Source organism: Falco biarmicus, chromosome 7, assembly GCF_023638135.1.
Source record: "Falco biarmicus isolate bFalBia1 chromosome 7, bFalBia1.pri, whole genome shotgun sequence".
In the NCBI taxonomy this organism is placed as follows: domain Eukaryota; kingdom Metazoa; phylum Chordata; class Aves; order Falconiformes; family Falconidae; genus Falco; species Falco biarmicus.
Genome location: NC_079294.1, coordinates 18,476,038 through 18,495,486, shown reverse-complemented (window position 1 = coordinate 18,495,486; position 19,449 = coordinate 18,476,038).

Here is a 19,449-nt window from a genome sequence, read left to right as displayed (position 1 = left end):
AGGCAATTTTAAGCCAAAAGCAACTCAGAAGCCTTTAAGCTGACAGTCACACAAGCTGGCCCTGCCAGTCCATCCACTCCCCTTCCCGTCCTGTAGATTTTGTTGGTTGCTGTAAGCTAAGAAAAGATAGCTTTGTGCAAGACAAAGTCAAGGTGACAGAAAAATATTTCTCTGAAGTGCCAGAAAACTGATTTGGTTGGTGTTCTGAACATTCAGTTAGGTGTTTGGGTTTTGCAGTGTTTTTTACTCTCATCTTTGAATGCATGTTTCATCTCTTTCCTTACCAATACAGGGAACAAAAATTTACAGATCTTATTCCAGGGGAGGAAAAAGAAAAAAAAATAATCAGAGGAGTGGGGAAAACTTGCCTACAGTCAAAGCATGTCACACAAGGTTTTTTCCTGAAAAACAGACCAGGTAGAGGGGCCTACTGATGATAAATGCTTATTCATACCTTTATATTTGGAATAGATTTAATCTATGTATTGCATGGCAAGATCTATACATGTAGGGATAGCTTTTTTGTGATGTCTTCTAAGAAACAACCTTTCAGGAATACTACTTTACTTTGAATGATTATAAACAATACATATCTAAAAACCTGAGAAAATAAGTGCAAATCAGAAGACATAAAAAGTACAAGTGCTTCCTTCACAAATAGCGATCAGTGTCATGCAGTACATCTGCTGGTCAAGTTTTATTTCAGTTACTGCAGGAAGATTTCCAAACAGCAAGTTCTGAACATGCAGAGCTGAGATTAATCCATCTGAATCAAACGGAAAGGGGGGGAAAAAATGTAACTTTTCAACTGTCCCTTGTGTATTGGTGTGTTCCATCAAAATACTTCCTATGAAACTTTGAGGTACTTCTTGACTAAAATGTTATATTTACATCAGTTAATATAGATTTAGATACCTATGCCTGCAACTTCTGATAAGATAGCTGCAGAGGTTAGCACTTTTTTTTTTTTTTTTTTAAATGGATGTCAACATGCCAGGATCTCACTTTGCATTTTTAAACAAAAGACCAGTATTCCTTTTTCAGTATGCTTTGTAATAATACCTCTGGCATTGTAACAGAGATCACAAGACATCTAAAATTCTGACTCATGTCACATTTCACCAGGAGCTTTGTTTTTCTCTTTGCAAGTCCCTCTATTTTTCTTTGTTTGATACTCAGCTTTACAAAGTAGCCTGTGCATTGTTTTGGAAAACAATTTCCTGCCCCAATAAGCAAAATATTCTGGTTAGATTTCATCTTTTTAAAAGTGTCAAGTGAACTGCAAAACCATTTCATAACACTTCTATTCCTTAGTTTTGTTCTGCTTGGTATTATGCCTGTATGTTTAATGAGAAAAATATTCAGCTGCTACAGCATAATGAAATACACATCTCTTCAAGACATAGCTATTTTTCCCCCAGAAATTCCCCATTGCTCTGACACTGAGATCTGGCTGTTTATGGAACTGCACTTAATCAGAAGTCTCATTTACACAAATGCCTTACAAAAAAAAAAGTATAATGCCTTACATTTCTGATTTCTTAACATTACCTTGTCTCAAAAAACCTTTTTCATCCTCACCCCCACCCCCCCCTTTTTTTTTTAAATGTACTGTAGCTATGCTTGAAAGAAAATGACATCAGGCCACTGCAGTACATCAAGCCAGAATGATCGCATATCACACATAGTGTGTATATATATATACAGTGAATCTGCTTTACTGGAGATGATTGCAAGGTGCAGCATTCCACTTCAAAAGCCACACAGATCAAATGATCTAAATTGGGACGACTGTATTTTATGATATCCTATTCATGCCAATCAATTTAAAAACTAAGATTTTGTGCTTTTGCTGCTGAATACATTCTGGACAGACTCTCTGGTATTTCAAAGCTATCAAAAAAACTTGTCTACAAAAATTTAAGGAAACCTTCCTTTCCATTTTCAGCACAAACACACTACCTGCTTATTCTCTGATGTAAGCATTTCCTTCTTACTCTAAGGGATTCAGGCTGTCTGACTCTTTGTGTGAGTTCTTGATTCTAGGTTAGCTTTCTGTCAGGCTTCACTGCTGCTGCCACCAAACAGTAACTCAGAATTTTTGTAGTGGCAGTAGCCTGGTAATAAAGTAGTAACGTGAATTTTACAAAAGGAAGTAAACAACCATCCTGCTATAACAAAATAATATCCGAATCTAAACCACTTTTTATTGGGTTTGTTCTTCCCTTCTGAAGATTAACTTACACCACCAATAAAGATGAATCAAATATCTAGCAGAAGGTATTTACAAAATGGTAGGTACCTGCATGGGTAATATCAGTTACCTAATTGTCTGTTGGGTGAGGAGTGAAAATGGTATTCTCCATCGATAATTACAGGTCTAAGTGTTAAAATTGAGATGCTACTTAAAAGACTAACATGTGTCTGTATTCTTTATGCTCCACTTAAGTATAAAAAATATGTATAAATGTAGTTTAAAAAAAGTCTTTAAAAGAAACCCATTTTTTTGCTTTACAAAAACTACACAAAAATATGCAAATTCCTTGTTTGCTATTTGCAGCCCATTCATTAAAGTAGTCAACTATTTGCCCAGTTCACAAACACTAGGAACTTAATAGAAGTTAACATTCCATTCACAGAAGGCAAAAATAATCCTGTGAATCTGCACGTAACAAGTTTTAGTCTGTTTAGGTTTTCTTTAATTTATTCTAGAGGAATTACATTATAATTTACAGTAGAAAGTGTAGGATCTTTGTCAAATCAAGGAAAGCCTTCATCAGAAGATTACTAGTTTGAGCAATTTAAAGAAAGAATGGTTTTATTAATTTACACATTTCCAAACTTCATCAACATTTTTTCCTGTCCTAAAAATGACTTTTGTTGGGGCTCTACGCATATCCTGTGTCAATGCTTTGTTATACAGCCCAAAGTTTCATTTTGTTTTTAAAAGTTGAGGTGACCTTGATGCAATTCTTTAGGAATACATAAAGAATAAAATGTATTCTAGTGTTACAGAATCCATAGTGTAGTATCGGTACTGCTTGTAAGGCCCAATCCAGTGACTTTCCAAGCAACTTCAACACTACTGAAACAAAAATGAGGAAAGGACAGTAACTGAGAACAGAGGCTCAAAACTCATTCGTTCACCAGCGATCAAAAGTTTATGTTAGATTGCCATCTTGTGGTATAAGTTAAAAAACAGGAGTCTGTGACAAGTTGGTAAGCATAACTATTCACAGTATTTTAACCTAAGACATTGGGATTCTTATTTCCAATTGTATTATAGTAAAAAACGAGTTGCATAATCTATAGTCTATGATGCATTGCATCTTCTTCATTTTAGTTCAAAAGAAGGAAAAAATTAGAAAAAAATACACTCACAAGTTTCTTCCTAAACATAAAAGGCTAATAAATGAGTAGGAATTTCTCTTTGTTTCCAAAACCACAGTTACTCTAATCCCAGGTGATTTTAGTGTTCCAAAACAAAGATTTTCTACATCTCTCCAAAATCTCCAGTTCTAGATGGCCCAAGCAGAGCTCAAACACACCAGCATATTTCACTGTTTGGCCATAATTTCCACCTCAGTTCCCCATTCACAATACAACAATGATATCTTCTTGTATAGAAGGCACTATTCCCATACCAAATAGCAAGACTTTAAAATACTCATTCAGCACAGTGTAGTCCCCCTTGAAACTAGGGCTCAAGGAGCGAACAGGAAAATTCATTTCTGTTGAGCATCAGAGACGGATTTAATTCAGACTAGGTCCTTAAAGTCAACAGTTGGAATAGCAAATAAATTAGATCTTACATGGTGTAAAACATTAGGATTGTGAATTTAGTCTAAACAGAATAAGAATTTAATTCATTACAGTAAGTATGAATGCTGCTTTTTTCCCTTATACCTCATATAAAGTTACAAGATATGATGAGATTTTCTGTGGGAAAACAAAAAGCGTTTCTGATCTCAAAATGACACCAATACCAAATTTCATGTTTCTGCTCCAAACTAACAAGTCTCTTGCATATATAATATGGACAAACCTGTAGTTCTAAGCTCACTTCAGTCTTGACATGTCTATATTTTCCTGTCATATATTCCCAAAATCTTATGCATCTGGCATAGGTCAAGCTTGACAGTTTCAGTATTAATCTTCTGTAAGCATATGAATATAAACTGTTTTAATGATCAATTAGGAAATTTTAATGAGGGATTTTCAATGTTTTGAACAGAGTTCACTGAAGCTAAATTATGATTTTAAAGAAGTACCTGTGACAATATATTATGAACAACTTGGAGTTTACGTAAAAAAAATTCAGTCCATCAGCCAACAGATAAGTGCACTAATTCAGTTTAGTTGCAATAAAAGCACAATTAAAAATTTCCAAAGAACTGAGACAGAAAAAAGTTCCGAGGTAACAATGTTGAATAGCTGACTGTCTTAAAGTACTGACATAAGTCAAATGATAAATTACATCAAAATATAACATGACTGAATTAAGGGTTAGCATACAGTTTCTCTTGCATCTACCATGTAGTTAAAGAATTACCACCATAAAACGCCAAGACCATATCTGCTATTTACAGAGCTGCAACTATAAAAATAACTTTAATTTCTCTACAAATCTCAGTGCTTTGTAGCTCCTAACTACCTGCAAGACCACTGCAATTGCTGTCAATACATTTACTATAATTCTTCTGATATGAACAGTTAAATGTTAACAGTGCTTTGTATTCAGCTGTGTTGTTCAGTTGTGCCTGGTAAAAGAAGTCTCCCAATACTGTTTGTGGACCTCCTCCAAGAAAATTGTGCAAGCATTCTCTATTGGATTCACTGTGTTTTCTGATTTACCTTCCTTCTCTCAGAGCTTTTCTACATAATTACTGTATATAAAATGATTATATAAAAATTAATGCACATTATTAAACTCCCTGGAATATTTTCATATTCACTCCTCCTCTAAAAAGAATTAACAGTGTGTTAATACACACTCTGATTTAGAGAAAATGACTTATGGTCGTTTATTGAAAATATTGAACATCTTTAATAGTTTCATATTTTCCACTGAAATGACTCCACATAAAGCCAGTTCAGCTTGAGATCTCACAGTAGTGTAGAAAGAATCAAAGAAATGCATAGTTTCTATTGCAAGTAAATTTTAGTGTATCAAGAATTAATCCTAGTCAAATACCACTTCCAGAAAAACGCCCAGAAGAAAGGACAACTGTGACTAGGAAAAGAACCAAGAGAAACTTACAATGCAAGTTAACAATATTCTACTTCCCAACACTAATGATTAACTGTAGTGTTTTGTTTTGTGGCCTGAGTTCTAACCCCTTATACTTCTGAGGCTCCTGCTGCCTATTGTATACATTTCTGTTTTGCTTTTCCAAGGAGCCTCAGAGAACTTGTTTTAAGTTCCACTTACAAATACTGCAACTTAATATCTTTTAACAATCCTGAAGTATTTCAATTATTAATTAAGAACCAAGCAGCACTACACCCAGCACTACGCTAGGTTAGTTGCTCCTAATAACTAAAATTACACACCAATCACATCCTTACTATATAAACCTTACCAGTATGATCAAATGATGCAAACATACTTCTGCTGCCCAGGCAACTTGCTTCAGATCCAACCCTTGTTAGGTTTGTTGGCTTGCCTAGTTTCAAGTTTCTCTGAACACCTTCTCACCAAAAGCCAACCATGAGTTTTATATGTCATAGTAGATAACATGACATTATGGTGTACAATTTGACAAGCTGTGACTACCGAGATGGCTGTGAATAATTCATGAAAGCAGATAGATCGCTACTATTATTTCTACCATCTCTCAATTGTCATTTTTACTATTCTATTGTATAACACTGAAAATGTCAGATTACAAAAGTTTACAAACTAAGTGGGGGAATTTGCATGCTTGGGAACATGCTTAGCACAGGAGATGCCAATAATGAAATAGATCTGTTAGACTTTAAAGAAATATATTTATATTTTGATATATTATTCTCTGTTCACAAAAAAGTGCATATGACTTTAATCTCTGAAACTAGGTGGAAAAGAGAAACTTCATGCATAAGTGTGGTTACAGATTGTAATTTCCACGTGCACAAGTAGATTTGGGGGTTTTAGCTGACTCCAATATGCAGCTGAGTTTCCAACCTCTTGCAGAAACATTTACTTTTGGTATGCCTCCTCCTGCATTTGTTTCTATGAACATTCTCAGGTTTGCACCCAGGTGCGTAGAGAAGTGCAATGCCTTAAGTAAAGCCACTGTTTTCAAACTAGTGTAGCTGAAAACTCAGTTACAAACCCACTCCAGCTGCAGGAATGCCTGTCTCCAGATGCAGCAGGTCTGGATGCACAGATCCAGTAGTATCTACAGGAGCTATGTTCAAATTCTCCAGGTACTTGCAGACCCACTTACAGTCCGCGTATTCTGAGTGGGAAGTATGTGCAAAGGTTACAGAATAACTCCTAGAATGTTTGTTTGAAAAGATGTTACATTTAGAAACAATGGGCATTTTTACATATACCTTTGTGTTCTTTATAAAGCTTTGCAGAAACATCTAGCTTAGTTATTTTTACAAGTTAGAGACTGATTTCCATGAAAGAAATTACACCCTGCTGGCCTTGCTTATCAGATAAAGTGTCCATAATAAATTCTGAAAGTATAGTCACGGAGTAGAAGACTGTTTGCAACCATCAGTTGTCATGATCATTCAACAGAATTGTTTCCTTCTCCAAGTCATTTTCAAACACTGCGAATGCACGCTGTGTATTTGTGAGGGAGTAGCGGAGACTGGAAAGGGAGTTAAAAATATCAAGCATTCTGCACAACACTCCTTCCACCTCTGTTAAACAGCAAAATTGTTTTTATTTGCAACTTAACCACAAAGATCTTAATTGAAGTATCTAAATGAGGTCACCTTTCAGGTATAAGGATGAAGATGACTGTGTGTGAATTAATCTTAACAAACTATCGTTCAGCAGTCCTAGTAACTTCAATGTTTCTAAAGGTAATATTTCATTAAATTTTCACAATAAATTTAGTTATTCCACACATAAGTTTTGAATCATTGCCTGCTCTTTCCATGTTTCTGCTAAAGGGTTGTTTTCCTCATAGAAAAATTTGTGTAGCAATATTCAGTTCAAGTTGTTACTTAGCGTTATTTATTTACAGAAAATTCTGAAGTTTCTTTTACAAACTCATATTTATTCTCTCATAGATTTCATCCATACACGTACAAGCTCCAACAGAAGGGTGCCCCAGCAGCCTGTCCAGAATCATTTGTGCATTGCTGAGTACAAGGGATGCCAGCTATGAAGTCTTGTCACATCCCTGAAGTTCTTTATCAGCAACAATGCAGCAGGCTATGAACAGACCTTTTAGGCAAGATTGCTAATCATTGTGTGTTTTCTTCTGTTTGCCTGAAGAGTAAGTTTGAATGTCTATTTTCCTGGTAGGCAAAGGACAAGGAACAGCATGTGTCATATTCTGCAACCTTCTTACTGTGCTGCTGCAACAAGGCTTTACCTTTGATCAGATTCTACTGTCTGTGCTGCATCTCCTTCCTCCAGAGGTCAGACCACACCACTCCTCCCCCACCTGACCCCCTCTCCCACAATCCTCAGGGCTATTTAACCACTTAGCGGGAATGAGCTACAGCTGCACATCATCCATGTCAATCAACCCACAGCCTCTGAGGAAAGGCCACAGCTGCATGTTATCAATGCTAATCAACCCACTGCCTTCATTCCTCTACACTGTGCCCCTCTTGTTAGACTGCAGTCTGCTGACAAGTGCCATCCTCTTATGTAAGAGCAGGCTTTCTGGTCTTGATATAAAATTTTATTCTGAAATCAGTGGACCACTGGGAACAGTATTCCTTATTATTATTCAGGCCATTCTTTTAACTGTTATTTTTCCATTTTTTTCTGGTGCCTCCACTAACATTTTCATTTATTTCTGTTATAAATCTCCACATACTGATCAAATTGCCAGCTGTTCGTGTAACAAACTACTTGACCTGGCATTTGAGAAAAAAAGAATTGCAAATAATATGATACTGGCACAGAAATTTAAGGCAATTCATATTTGGGTCTCAGAAGTCTCCTAGGCATGTTGTCGATTCCATGTTTCAACTTGTTCTGGGCTTCCAGTATCAGAAATCTTAACAGCCTTATTTCAAGAGAGCAACAAAAATGGAGTAAGCTTAATGGTTGTCCAAGGAATACTAATGGGAGCTCACATTTACAGCTGTATTTTGAAATGAGACATATTTAGGGCTTGTAAAATATACAGCTTCTTCTGCATTGCTGTTTTTCATGTCCTACTTTTCCAGTGCTACAAACCTGTTATTCAGTATTTTTCCTCCACCAGAGGTCTCCTCCTCTCCCCGTCTTTAATTGTGTTTCCATAATTACATATCAAAGGATCTGTCTGCTGGCAACATTTGTTCAACAAGTGTGTGCAAGTCTTGAACTGTCTCTGCAGTTGTCTTCTTCCTTCAGTTGTATAAAAAAAAACAGCCCAGTTACACTATTTGATCTGCGCAAGTTGCATAGATTCTGCTCAGTAAATACAAAACATGGAAATATGTGGTAGGGAAACAATTTGCTAATGAATGCAAAAATATTGTGAGAAAATGCCTAAGAAGTTTTTGCTTGACTAAGAATTGCTAATGGCCCTTTTTTTCTTCAGTATATTCATCATATGAATATACTGAGTTAGATTTCTACCAACTGGTAGTTTCTCAACAATTGATCTAAGCCAGGGGTCCTCAAACTTTTTAAACAGGAGGCCAGCACGTGGATGAAGTGGCAGGCATTCATCTGCAGCTGCTTAGTTCCCCCCTCCCTCCTCCCCAGGGGTTGGTTGGGAGGGGGGGTTCTGTAAATACCTGGGGCCGGATTGAGGACCCTGGGGGGCTGTATCCAGCCTGCGGGCCATAGTTTGAGGACCCCTGATCTAAGCTATTAAACTCCCTCTAATGAACCATTAGAAGTCCAGATCAAATTAATCCTTCTCTCTACTTTCTCCCATTCCTTATTCTTAAAAATTAACAATCACCGTAATAGAATTCCCTATTTTCATCCAAAATTGCTGTGCTTCTTTCATACTTTCTTTTGATTCAATTGTAAATGTTATATTACCTGCAAAGAGTTCATAATAGTGCTCCCTCACTTCTTAATGATTAAAACCCATGAAACCTAAAACATTTTTCCCACAGAGAAAGTGACACGTGCTGTACCAGGTGCTTTTTGGTGCAGCACAAGCTTATGGATAAGTAATTGATGTGTACTTTATAAAGAAGTAGTCCTTCTCAAGTCTCCTTTATGCATATTCCAATTTATGTCACCTCTTTTGTTTACCTGCTTTTACTTTCAAGTTTTGCTGTTAATTTTCTACAGCTTTAAATAAGTTATTTAATAGCCCAATATAAGGTTTTGTCATAAGTTGTTAATCAGTGGTTTTTCTCAACTGTAGTTTAGACATTTAAAATTTATTAATCTTACTTGTATTGCAGCAAATGAAAATGTGATGGAGATCCTTTAATTAACTTTTGTAACAAGATTCTGAAAGTATTAGATATGACCTCTTGGGAAAATGTAGAAACCAATTATGCAATTAACTCTTCCAAATATTCCCAAGATACAGGAGTCAAAAATGTAAAAAAAAAAAAAAATTAAAAAAAATTCTACTTTCATCTACTACTTTGGATTAATTTAGGCTCAGGAGCTCTTTTAGAAATGTGTAATTCAACAATTTGCATTCATATATTAGATATGAGAAAAGGAATATGTTAACTTTAATCAGTTAAAGAGACCTTGCCCTCTAGATAAAGCAGTGTCTAGCTAAAGCCAGAGTTTAGTTAAGAACAGGTATTCGCCCAGGTATAGAAGACTGCTATCACTCAGATTATTAGATTCTGTCTATCTCCAACAAAGAAAATTGTTCAAAATTTATGTTATAGCATCCAGTAAAGACACAAAAGAAAAAAAAAATAGTACAAGGAAATGTGACCTGTTTCAATTAGTTTGGTATTCTACCTCGTCAAGTTAATCCCTTAGGTTCAGTGTATCTCAACTTGATCACAGAATGTTTTGAGATCCATTATACTGGACAACAGTTAAAAATAATGTCAAATTAATAAGTTATAAAATAAAGTCAGATATATATTTTTTCTTTTCTAACAGATTAAACAACATACAGGCAAAGTAAAGCGAGAGATCTCCAAATTCCTTTATTACTTAACAGCTAGAACCAAATTAGTCTATTTTCTCAGAGGGACACCTATCATCATCATCAACCCTGGCAAAATCTGCAGTCAGGTCTGCGTTTTTTAATTTTAAAACAGGGTGTTCTAATACTCTTGTTTTAGGTCACACTCCCATTACAATCCAGTCTGGTATAGGATTCTACAAAATTCCAGAAGTCCATGTTACCTCAAACATTCAAAACGTTCGAAGTGTTTTCAAAGTTTATTCCTATTTCTTAATCTTAGTTTAAGTTGATACACCTCAAAATTGTTTTTAAGTTTTATAGTTATTTAGAAGTGAGAGCTTCCTATCTAACTTTACAATATTATTAGCTAAATCTAGTGACACAGAGGGGGAAAAAAAAAAATAAAAAGGAAAAACCTCCAACAACCAAGAAGCTATTTTTTAAATAGTACAGGCAAAATTTGTTTGCTTTCCCCCCCAACTTTTACTCAGAGGAAAAAAAACCCAACAAACAAACAAACAAAAAACAACAACCAAGAAGCTATTTTTTAAATAGTACAGGCAAACTTTGCTTCCACCCCCACCTTTTACTTACTACATTGCTGGTGACCAAGCTCTGCTCAAGACTGCAGCTGCTGTTTTAGGACTGCACATACCTTTTCCCTGCTACATTTTCTAGTCTATTTGTCTTTCTCTTCATAAAACCACATAGTGCTCTCACATGACCCTTGAGCAAGCCTGTTTGAAGTCATTAAAAAGTGCAGGCCCCACCTTTCCCAAAAGCTACCTACCCCTCAGCTGTCCCAGCTTCAACAGCTGAACCTTGTTCTGCTTTTCTAAGGTCCCCTCAGCTTCAGCAGATGCTGTGATGAGTTACACGCAGATGTAACTCACTGGTTTAGCAGCAGCAGTGCAGATGGAACCCAGGTCCTCCCCTGATCTGAAGAGAGTAACGAGACTTGGGGCACCGGTGAAAGAAACAGCCCTTTTCCCCCTCTCGTCCCCATCTTTCCAGGAAAGCGGAATCACTTCAGTTCCTAGAACAAGCATATAATCTCACCCCACACCCTCAAACAGAAAGGGTTTTGAGGGAAGGACTCGGGAGCTTCCCCAGGGCAGGGACTGAGTGGGGGGCACTGAGGACACCGCTGTGTGGCTCTCCCGACCCCACCACCGGCAGGGAAATGGCGGCTGCAGCCCGCAGGGCACCCTGACCCGCCTGGAGGGGGTTCTGGAGGCACAGCGGCGCCTCGGCCTACCTGCCACAGGGCAAGGCTGCAAGGGTCTACAGGCAGGTCTGAACGGGTACCTGAAGAAACGCTTTAGCAGCATATGCTTTGTTAGATTTACTTCAGTTTGTGAAGTCTCTGTGCTATTAGGCAGCGTTGGTCTTGGCAACTTGGTCCTACTTGCACCAAGAGACCTTGCTCTTATGTTCGAAATCATGGTGTTCCAGGCTGACGGAGGTCCCGCAGTGGTGCCGGGGCAGCTGTTCTGTGGGTGAACTCCCAGCCATGCACCCAAGCAGCCCCTGATTTGCTGAGGCAAAGACCACCAGGCCAGGATGATCCAGGCACTGTGGCTTCACTGGTGGTAACTTGACTTGCCATCTACAAGTGTTTAATAATAAATTAAACTCTTGGTTACTTGACTTTTATGAGCATAGTTAAATGCCACCTTCCCTGGCAAGCTGCCTAAGGGAACCGAGGGAACAAATCTGGGGCAGCTGATGCCGTGCTGCCTCAGTGGACAGGAGACCTGCTGTACATGGAGTGATGCACTTCACTTGTAAGAGAGAAGTAGCAACATGTTTATTGGTATAAAACAGCGATTTAACAAAATTTGATGCTAACTACTGAAGTTAGTTTCTTTCAAACTTGGCTTGGGTTGGACCTTAATCAGCACTGTTAGGTGGGTGTATTGTTCAGCTTCTTGGCTATGGTGTTATTTGTCTCCCCTGAATCCACTCTGAGTGTGATACAGCCAAGGCGACCAGATGCATACATTTTGACTGCCCCAGGTGATTATCACTTGAGCATTGTCATGAAAACAAAGGTCATGACTGGCGGGGGAGAGCACACCACCACAGACTTCTCAGATTTGGTTTGGTCTCCATCTGAACCCTCAGTAGTATGGTCCCAAACCACTGCAAGCTGAAATAAGAGAGGTTGTTGGGAAATAAGAGAGAGTATTCCAAATGTCACAGACTTTGGCCCAGACTCTCATCAATCAGCTCTGCAGCCAAACAAAGGTTATGGCTTTTGCAGATGAAATAAAGATGACTGCTGTTACCTGTGAAAGATGGTAAAGGTGAAGCTGACCATGTGCTACGGGTGCAGGACTTGTCTTTATCTCCCCTTGGCAATGAACCATATGTATTCTTTTTCTGTTAACACACTGGGTATAACAATGAAGAGTTAAAATACCTTAATTCATAATTATTACCAGGGCAGTAGCTTCCTGGAGGGATCCTCCAGTCCGAGGCTCAGAGGCCTTAGATATCTTCTCACAGAAAGTTTAGTGTTGGCAAGTGTTTAAAATAATGTCTCCAAGTTAAAGTGCTATTCAAAACTAAAATGTAAACAATTCTCAGTAAATATGGAGTTCTTGAAACTGGATTTTTTAATTAAAAAAAAAAGTGTGATTCAGCAATTGTTAAAAAATGTGTGAATTTCTAAATATTTGATGTGAATTTATTTCTCTCTGGTACTTGGAGGATTAGTCTCTGCTAGTAATTTCTGTCTCAGTCTTCCAGATAATTCAATGGAGATCTCAAAATAAAATGGAATTCTTATTAGTATAATGGTCATATGACTTAAAGGAGGCAGCCATTCAAAGATTCATACGGTGGGATCACCCACAGTAAATAAACATATAAATGTTTACAGGGCAGGAAGTATACATTATACAATCCATCAAGAGGATTTCTTTATTTAAAATAATGCCTAGGATAATTGTGCCTCTGTAAAATACTTCCATTAGCTAGTATAATAAGAGGAGAAATAGAAAAACTTATTGCAAAAGAGAAGCTGATTATAAATATTACCAATATTAAGGTCCCAATCCAGCCAGTTTAAACCGAGAGGCAGTATACATTATTGCTGGTTGCCTCAGAAACATTTATAATAAGTTGGAGATCTTGGAAAACATGTTATTGATCATTGTCAACGATTATAATTCTGATTTATTTTCTTTTTATCATGCAGGAGCTTTTTATGTTTTGTGGGCTGGTTTGGCTTTTTTTCCCAAAAAATGAATGTTGGTTGTTTGTTTTTTTTTTAAATAGCCCTTTTCATTTGCCAAATTGCCCTTTGCTTTGTCTACGATCAAAACAAATTCTCAGCCAGCTGGGTTTGAAACCTTCTATTTAATAAGTAATTGTATATGAACTGTTTTTAAAAGGGTCTTCCTACCTAATTGTTTTCATTCAGAATTGCCCTGCCAAGAACCTGTTATAAAACATGCTGCTACTGAGAAATACATAATAATTTTCTCTGTGAATATATCATAGGAAATAAATACATATTTCTGTTGTGAAGTCCTTAATTATGTGTAGAAGGCATCCAGTCACTGTGAAACCTGAACATACTTGTACTCTGCACTAGCAAAAATACTGTTTCCTTCTGCTGGCAAAAAACCTTCATGTCCACTATTCATATAGACCTTCATGTCCAGAAAGTCGTGACTGTAAGGTGTCACTATAGGAATTAAACCTTAGTACAGAGAGAGTCTTCTTGCTAGGAAAGTGAAAAAATCCCAGACCCAAAGATTACAAGTTCTTGCTGACCTGTCTTGGATATTCAACGTTCCACTAAACACTGATAATAAATATTTATATATATATATATATATAAATGAAAATAAAACAGGAGGACGATGGAGGCACAGGAATGCATTTGCCATTCCTAAATAACCCATTTAGAGAGGAGGACCTCAAGAAGAAAGAGCAAATTAAAGGTAAATATTACTTTTGAGAAAACCTCTGTGAAGTTGTGAGTATCAGTAAGGCTATTGGTATGTCTTCAAAGCAGAATCTTTGTAAAAGATACACATAGCAGATAACAGCAGTCATTAACAAATACATTTTGTAACTTCATTTGCTGAAAATGTGGTAATGCTTACCCCAGTTTGAGGGATAAAAATATGATTCTAAATTTTGATTTAACTTGGTTTGCATTTTTTAAAGTTATTATGGACTGCTCTCCTTCATACATAAAATAAGGAAAGTATTTGAGTGATTGAATGACTTGGATTGAGGAATTAATTTTACAGCTCTTTGTTTACCTTTATAGCTCCTCAGTACCTTAACTAGCAGGTACTGAAGTTCCATGGAGATCTGAAAATTGATACTGAGTTAATTTTGTGGGTTTTCATGAATTGTATGTGACTCATGATGCTGTATAATGTGGGTAGAACATTATAACAAATTTATTTTCTTCTCTAGACAGTGTTTCCAACAAACTTCTAATAAAAATATCAAAAAAGTATCCTGAGGGTAAACAAAGTATGGCTTCATAAGGGAAGGGAGTTACAATGAAATTCATGAAACATTTGATTAATGTTATCAGTGCTTTTTGAAAAAATCTATTGTTTCCAGCTGTCATTGCAAGTTCTAAAAAAAAAAAAAAAAATAATAATTAATTACAACTGCGATTCAGTTCCAAATCAATTAGCACTTTAATGCTTCATGAAGCAGTAACAAACAAGAATCCTGTTTTCTGGTCAAAGGGAAGTTAACAACAAAGAACAAACAAATAGGAAACTGATGGTTGTCAATTGATAGCATGCATAGTTAGATCTATTTTAAAAAAATTACTTATTTTATAAATATTAGGAAAAGATTTTCTAGTATTACTGCCTTTACCCACACACACCTAATTATAAATGAAGAAGAAAGATGTCAGTCCAATCAGATTGGATATTTTTTGTGATACCATATGGTGAGTGTTTAAAAACATGCTGTGAAAGAAGAGTAAAAGTTGAGAAAGGACAATCAGTAGCAGATTTGTTCATGAGTGTAAAAAAATTGTAAAGAAGGGTAATGTCTCACCTAGACATGAAACACTAATCGCATTCTTGAGTTTAATAAAGCCATGGCCAAATACTGTAAACTGTCATGTTGAATCTACTTAAGTCATCAGTCAAAGAAAGAGCCACACGTTGTTGGTCCTAATGTTTTTAATTATTCCTTTTTCAATAATATATGTTCAAGAGACTTGAATTTGCAAATATATGGACATAATCTTTTTGCTTCTTGACCTGAATATGCATATCTCTTTAAATTTACAAACCAGCTGGGAACTTTTGGTGTGTTTTCATAGTTACATATGCAAGGTTATGTGCACTTAACCCTGTGAATTTGGACATTAAGGTCTCTACAACATTTATATTTCTATTTTGTCTTTGTCTAATATATCTTAATGTTGATATTTGCTGTTTTTCTTGATTCCACTGATGCTAGATTTAAACCTATTTCAGTTTTAGCATTATCTCGTGTTTTTTATTCAAGGGGCTGAGATTGATTTGCTTTCACTTCCCAATTTCTAGATTGTTATCCCTGTTTCTAGATTCATATTGTATGAGAGTATCAAATTTATTTACAGAAGGCTGACATTTTTCGCACTTTTTACATCAAAAATGTTCTTTCCACCAATTTAAAAACAACTGAAAAAATCTGCTGTGGCCCCATCAAATAACCTTTTTAAACTGCAATACTTTTTTAATATTATAAATTACTTGAAAATTCTCAGGGTTAACATCCTGTGTTTCTCAAGGATATGTGAACAAGTGTTATTTGAAAATGTTTCAATCCCAATTACAATTTTGTCTTTTAGATTTTTGTTACAGTCCATCTTTACTTGAAGGATTTATATCTCAGTAGCCACTTGCACTGAAACATTTATAGGTTAGAGGAACATGAAGACTTACTGAGTGATTATTTTAACAGATTAATATTATTATTTTAACATATCTGCATGCCACAGTTAACTATTAAGAAATTCCATACTACATTAACATCTTGGGAAAATGTAGTTAGATGCATGAGCTACTACGTATGAATCTGTCATGGTTGTTTCTCTATTTCTCTCTTTTGCTTTCTCTCATATTCTACACCACCTCATGTTCTGGCATTTGTTGACTTTGACCCTAGAATGCCGATTTATAGTGGTAATTCGCAAAATATTATTAGAGTAGAATTGCTTCTCTTTAAGTTCCAGAGAATGCAGGAGATAACGTGAGAAGCTGACCATTTGTAATTTTCTTTTCAGACAGTGATAACACCACCTGACTAGTATTGCTTTTGTCACATGTTTAAGTTCTTCCAAGGTCATGAATCATCAGAAATATTTAAATGAATAGGATACCTCACTCCTACCTACACATACAATTTATTAACAAATCTGTCCCACAAAAAATGAAAGGCTTAAATAATATTTATCTCTCTGTAGATCTGGTTCCTTTACATATACCCTTCAGTAGATCATTTGAGTAAGAGATTCTGCACTAGAATGCCCGCTTTCTAACAGGTTTATAGCCTGAGTAGTACACCATCTGCACTTGTTTCCTGCTTTGGTAATTGTTGAGCTTATGCAGTTAGTTTTAATCCATAAAATCCTAAATGACTGAAGACCTAGATATTTGTGATGGGTCTTGTTCAATAGTATTAACAGTGCTACTAGAATTAGATCCATCATATTTTATATAATAGAAGGCTACTGGAAGGTTCTTAAACATTCTGTACTTTCCCTGTTTAACTTTTAATATATGGGACAATGCTATAAAATGTCTAACATCCAGATTTGCATGTCATATGAAAAATAATAATTACCTAATATCTCAAACTGAAATAAATGACATTATCTTCCCAGTATTATTCAATGTCCATCAATAAGATCTATTCATAGTGTGCTATATGAAATGCACTGTAATCCTCTCTTTGCCATTTTTACTAATTGCTGATAATGCCTAAAATTCAGAACAAGCTGTACACACAATGAGGAACACCATTTTTGCTACACAGATTACAAATAACAACCTGTACATTATACAAAGGTAGAGAAATGGAAACACCAAGAGATTTAAAGGGTCAACGATGTGAAGGAAAAAGGAACAGGTAAGTAGGTGAAAAGCCCAGCAGGCATAGACACTGAGACTTACAAGAGTGAGCAGGTAGATAGCGTATCTTAGAAGCCCAACAGAGCAGCTGAAAGCATTTTTATCTTCCTCTAATTAATGTAAAGGAGTACTCAGCTTGTGTTATCATATTGCATAAAATTAAGTCCCCACATATTCTGCTACATTAAAAAATATTAAAAGAAAATATCAGATGAAGTTATACTTCTAATATATGAGTAACAAAATGAAATTATGTGCAAGTTTGAATGAACATATACAAATTTTAAATTACATAAAGTTGTATATACTCTTACAGCCATTTAGACAGCATTTTTGGATGTCTTATGTTACCTTAATTTGTACTAATTTATATTTATTCCATAAATAATTTGATGGCTTCAAACTGTATTGTCATAAAATACAGCTGCTTCACACAGACCACCCCCGCCTGCTCCCCAGCACTTTGTTTTCTGGATGCATTTCTCTGTCTTAACACATACAAGTATTATTAAAACTGTATTTAAATTATCCTGCCAATGTTTTTCTGGATGAAATGTCACATTAAAAACACTTATTTCCCCTTCACCATAACCCCAGAAATCTTTATATACATTATGGATCTTTAAAAGAGCTGTCATTTAAAAGGGTTTGGTAAAATATGAGGTAGACTGGAAGTGGTTTCTACTAGGAAAGCATGAAAACTGGTGTTGCACATTTGTTTAACTTTATTAATTCTGGAATTGAGATTAAATTTCATATTAATATTCACAAATCATACCAAATTAGGATGAATATGAAGGAAAAAGACTGTCAGAAAGAGGGTCAGTGTAGCATTTGATTTTGGAAGAGTGTAAACACATTCTTTGTGGTTTGAATAGAAAAGTGACTTGGGAATTTATAATGTTAAAACTTAATAGTAATTTGTAGCTCAGTGTGGTTACAAAACAGCTTGATCAGAAGCTTCATGACCATGACCCACATCATGGAATTATTTAAGAAGTTCTAAGTGTATTTTTCTTATTTCTTAGCTGTATTTGCTTACCATTGGTAAGTGTTGCTTCCAGAGCCTTGTGTCAATTGACCCTTGAAATGTGCTTCCTTAAGCCACAATTCAAGTTCAAATATTCAATCACACCTTCTGCTCCAAAATTTTTGGTCCTGAATACCTGTCAGTTTTGCACACATCTCTTCGCAGAAGATGAATTTTTGTTTCGGTAATCCAGCTACTTGTTGAGAACTGATTCTTGGAGCATGAGAAGTTTAGGATTAAATTCTTCCACTTAGATTGTCTCAGCTGTACTTCTGATGAATTACACCACACAAGTTTGAATTACCCTACTCTTTTCTGAAAGTGTATAGGGAGCCTGGCTTTTCCAGCTCTTTATTTTTAATACGTTGCTGATTCTTTTACAATGTAATTTTAGATTTTGAAGTTTTATCTATTCTGCTTCGTTACAGGTATTGGTACTCCAACGTAACAGAGGCAACAAGGTGAAGAGATACTTCAGATGCATTTGCAGCTTTCAAGAATAAAATCTTAGTCTTGAACTTCCATTTCAAATGGGCAAAATCGTAATTATATGCATTTTTAAACTACCCTCTCTTATGTTGTGATTTGCACTCCTTTACAACAGTGGCTATGCAGCTATACATTGAGACTCACTGATGCTTCTTGCTCTGTACTCAGATGGCATATTTAGAAATTTAAGTGTTTGGATGCTCTTTCTCTTTCATGATACACAGTTATTTTACCTGTTACGCAAACAGGAGAGAAATTTGTAAGTCTTTAAATTAATAGCTGGGGCAGGGGGCGGGGAGCTTACTTTCCACTTGTCTATTAAATATTTTTTAAGACTGTTTTTTTAAAAAAAAAAAGAATTGTACTTTTGGCTATGACTTTTGACTTCTCATATTCTAAAAGTGGAATCATTTAATTTGAATCATTTAACTCAGAGGCCTGCTATAAGACTGCTGTAATTAGTGTTATTAGGAACTTAATATGTGACACAAACACTTCTGAGGTCAGTTATAGATATTGTCTTCTATATGCGATATATAAGAATAGGAATACTGTCAGCTTGACATTGAAGAGTCCAGAGTAC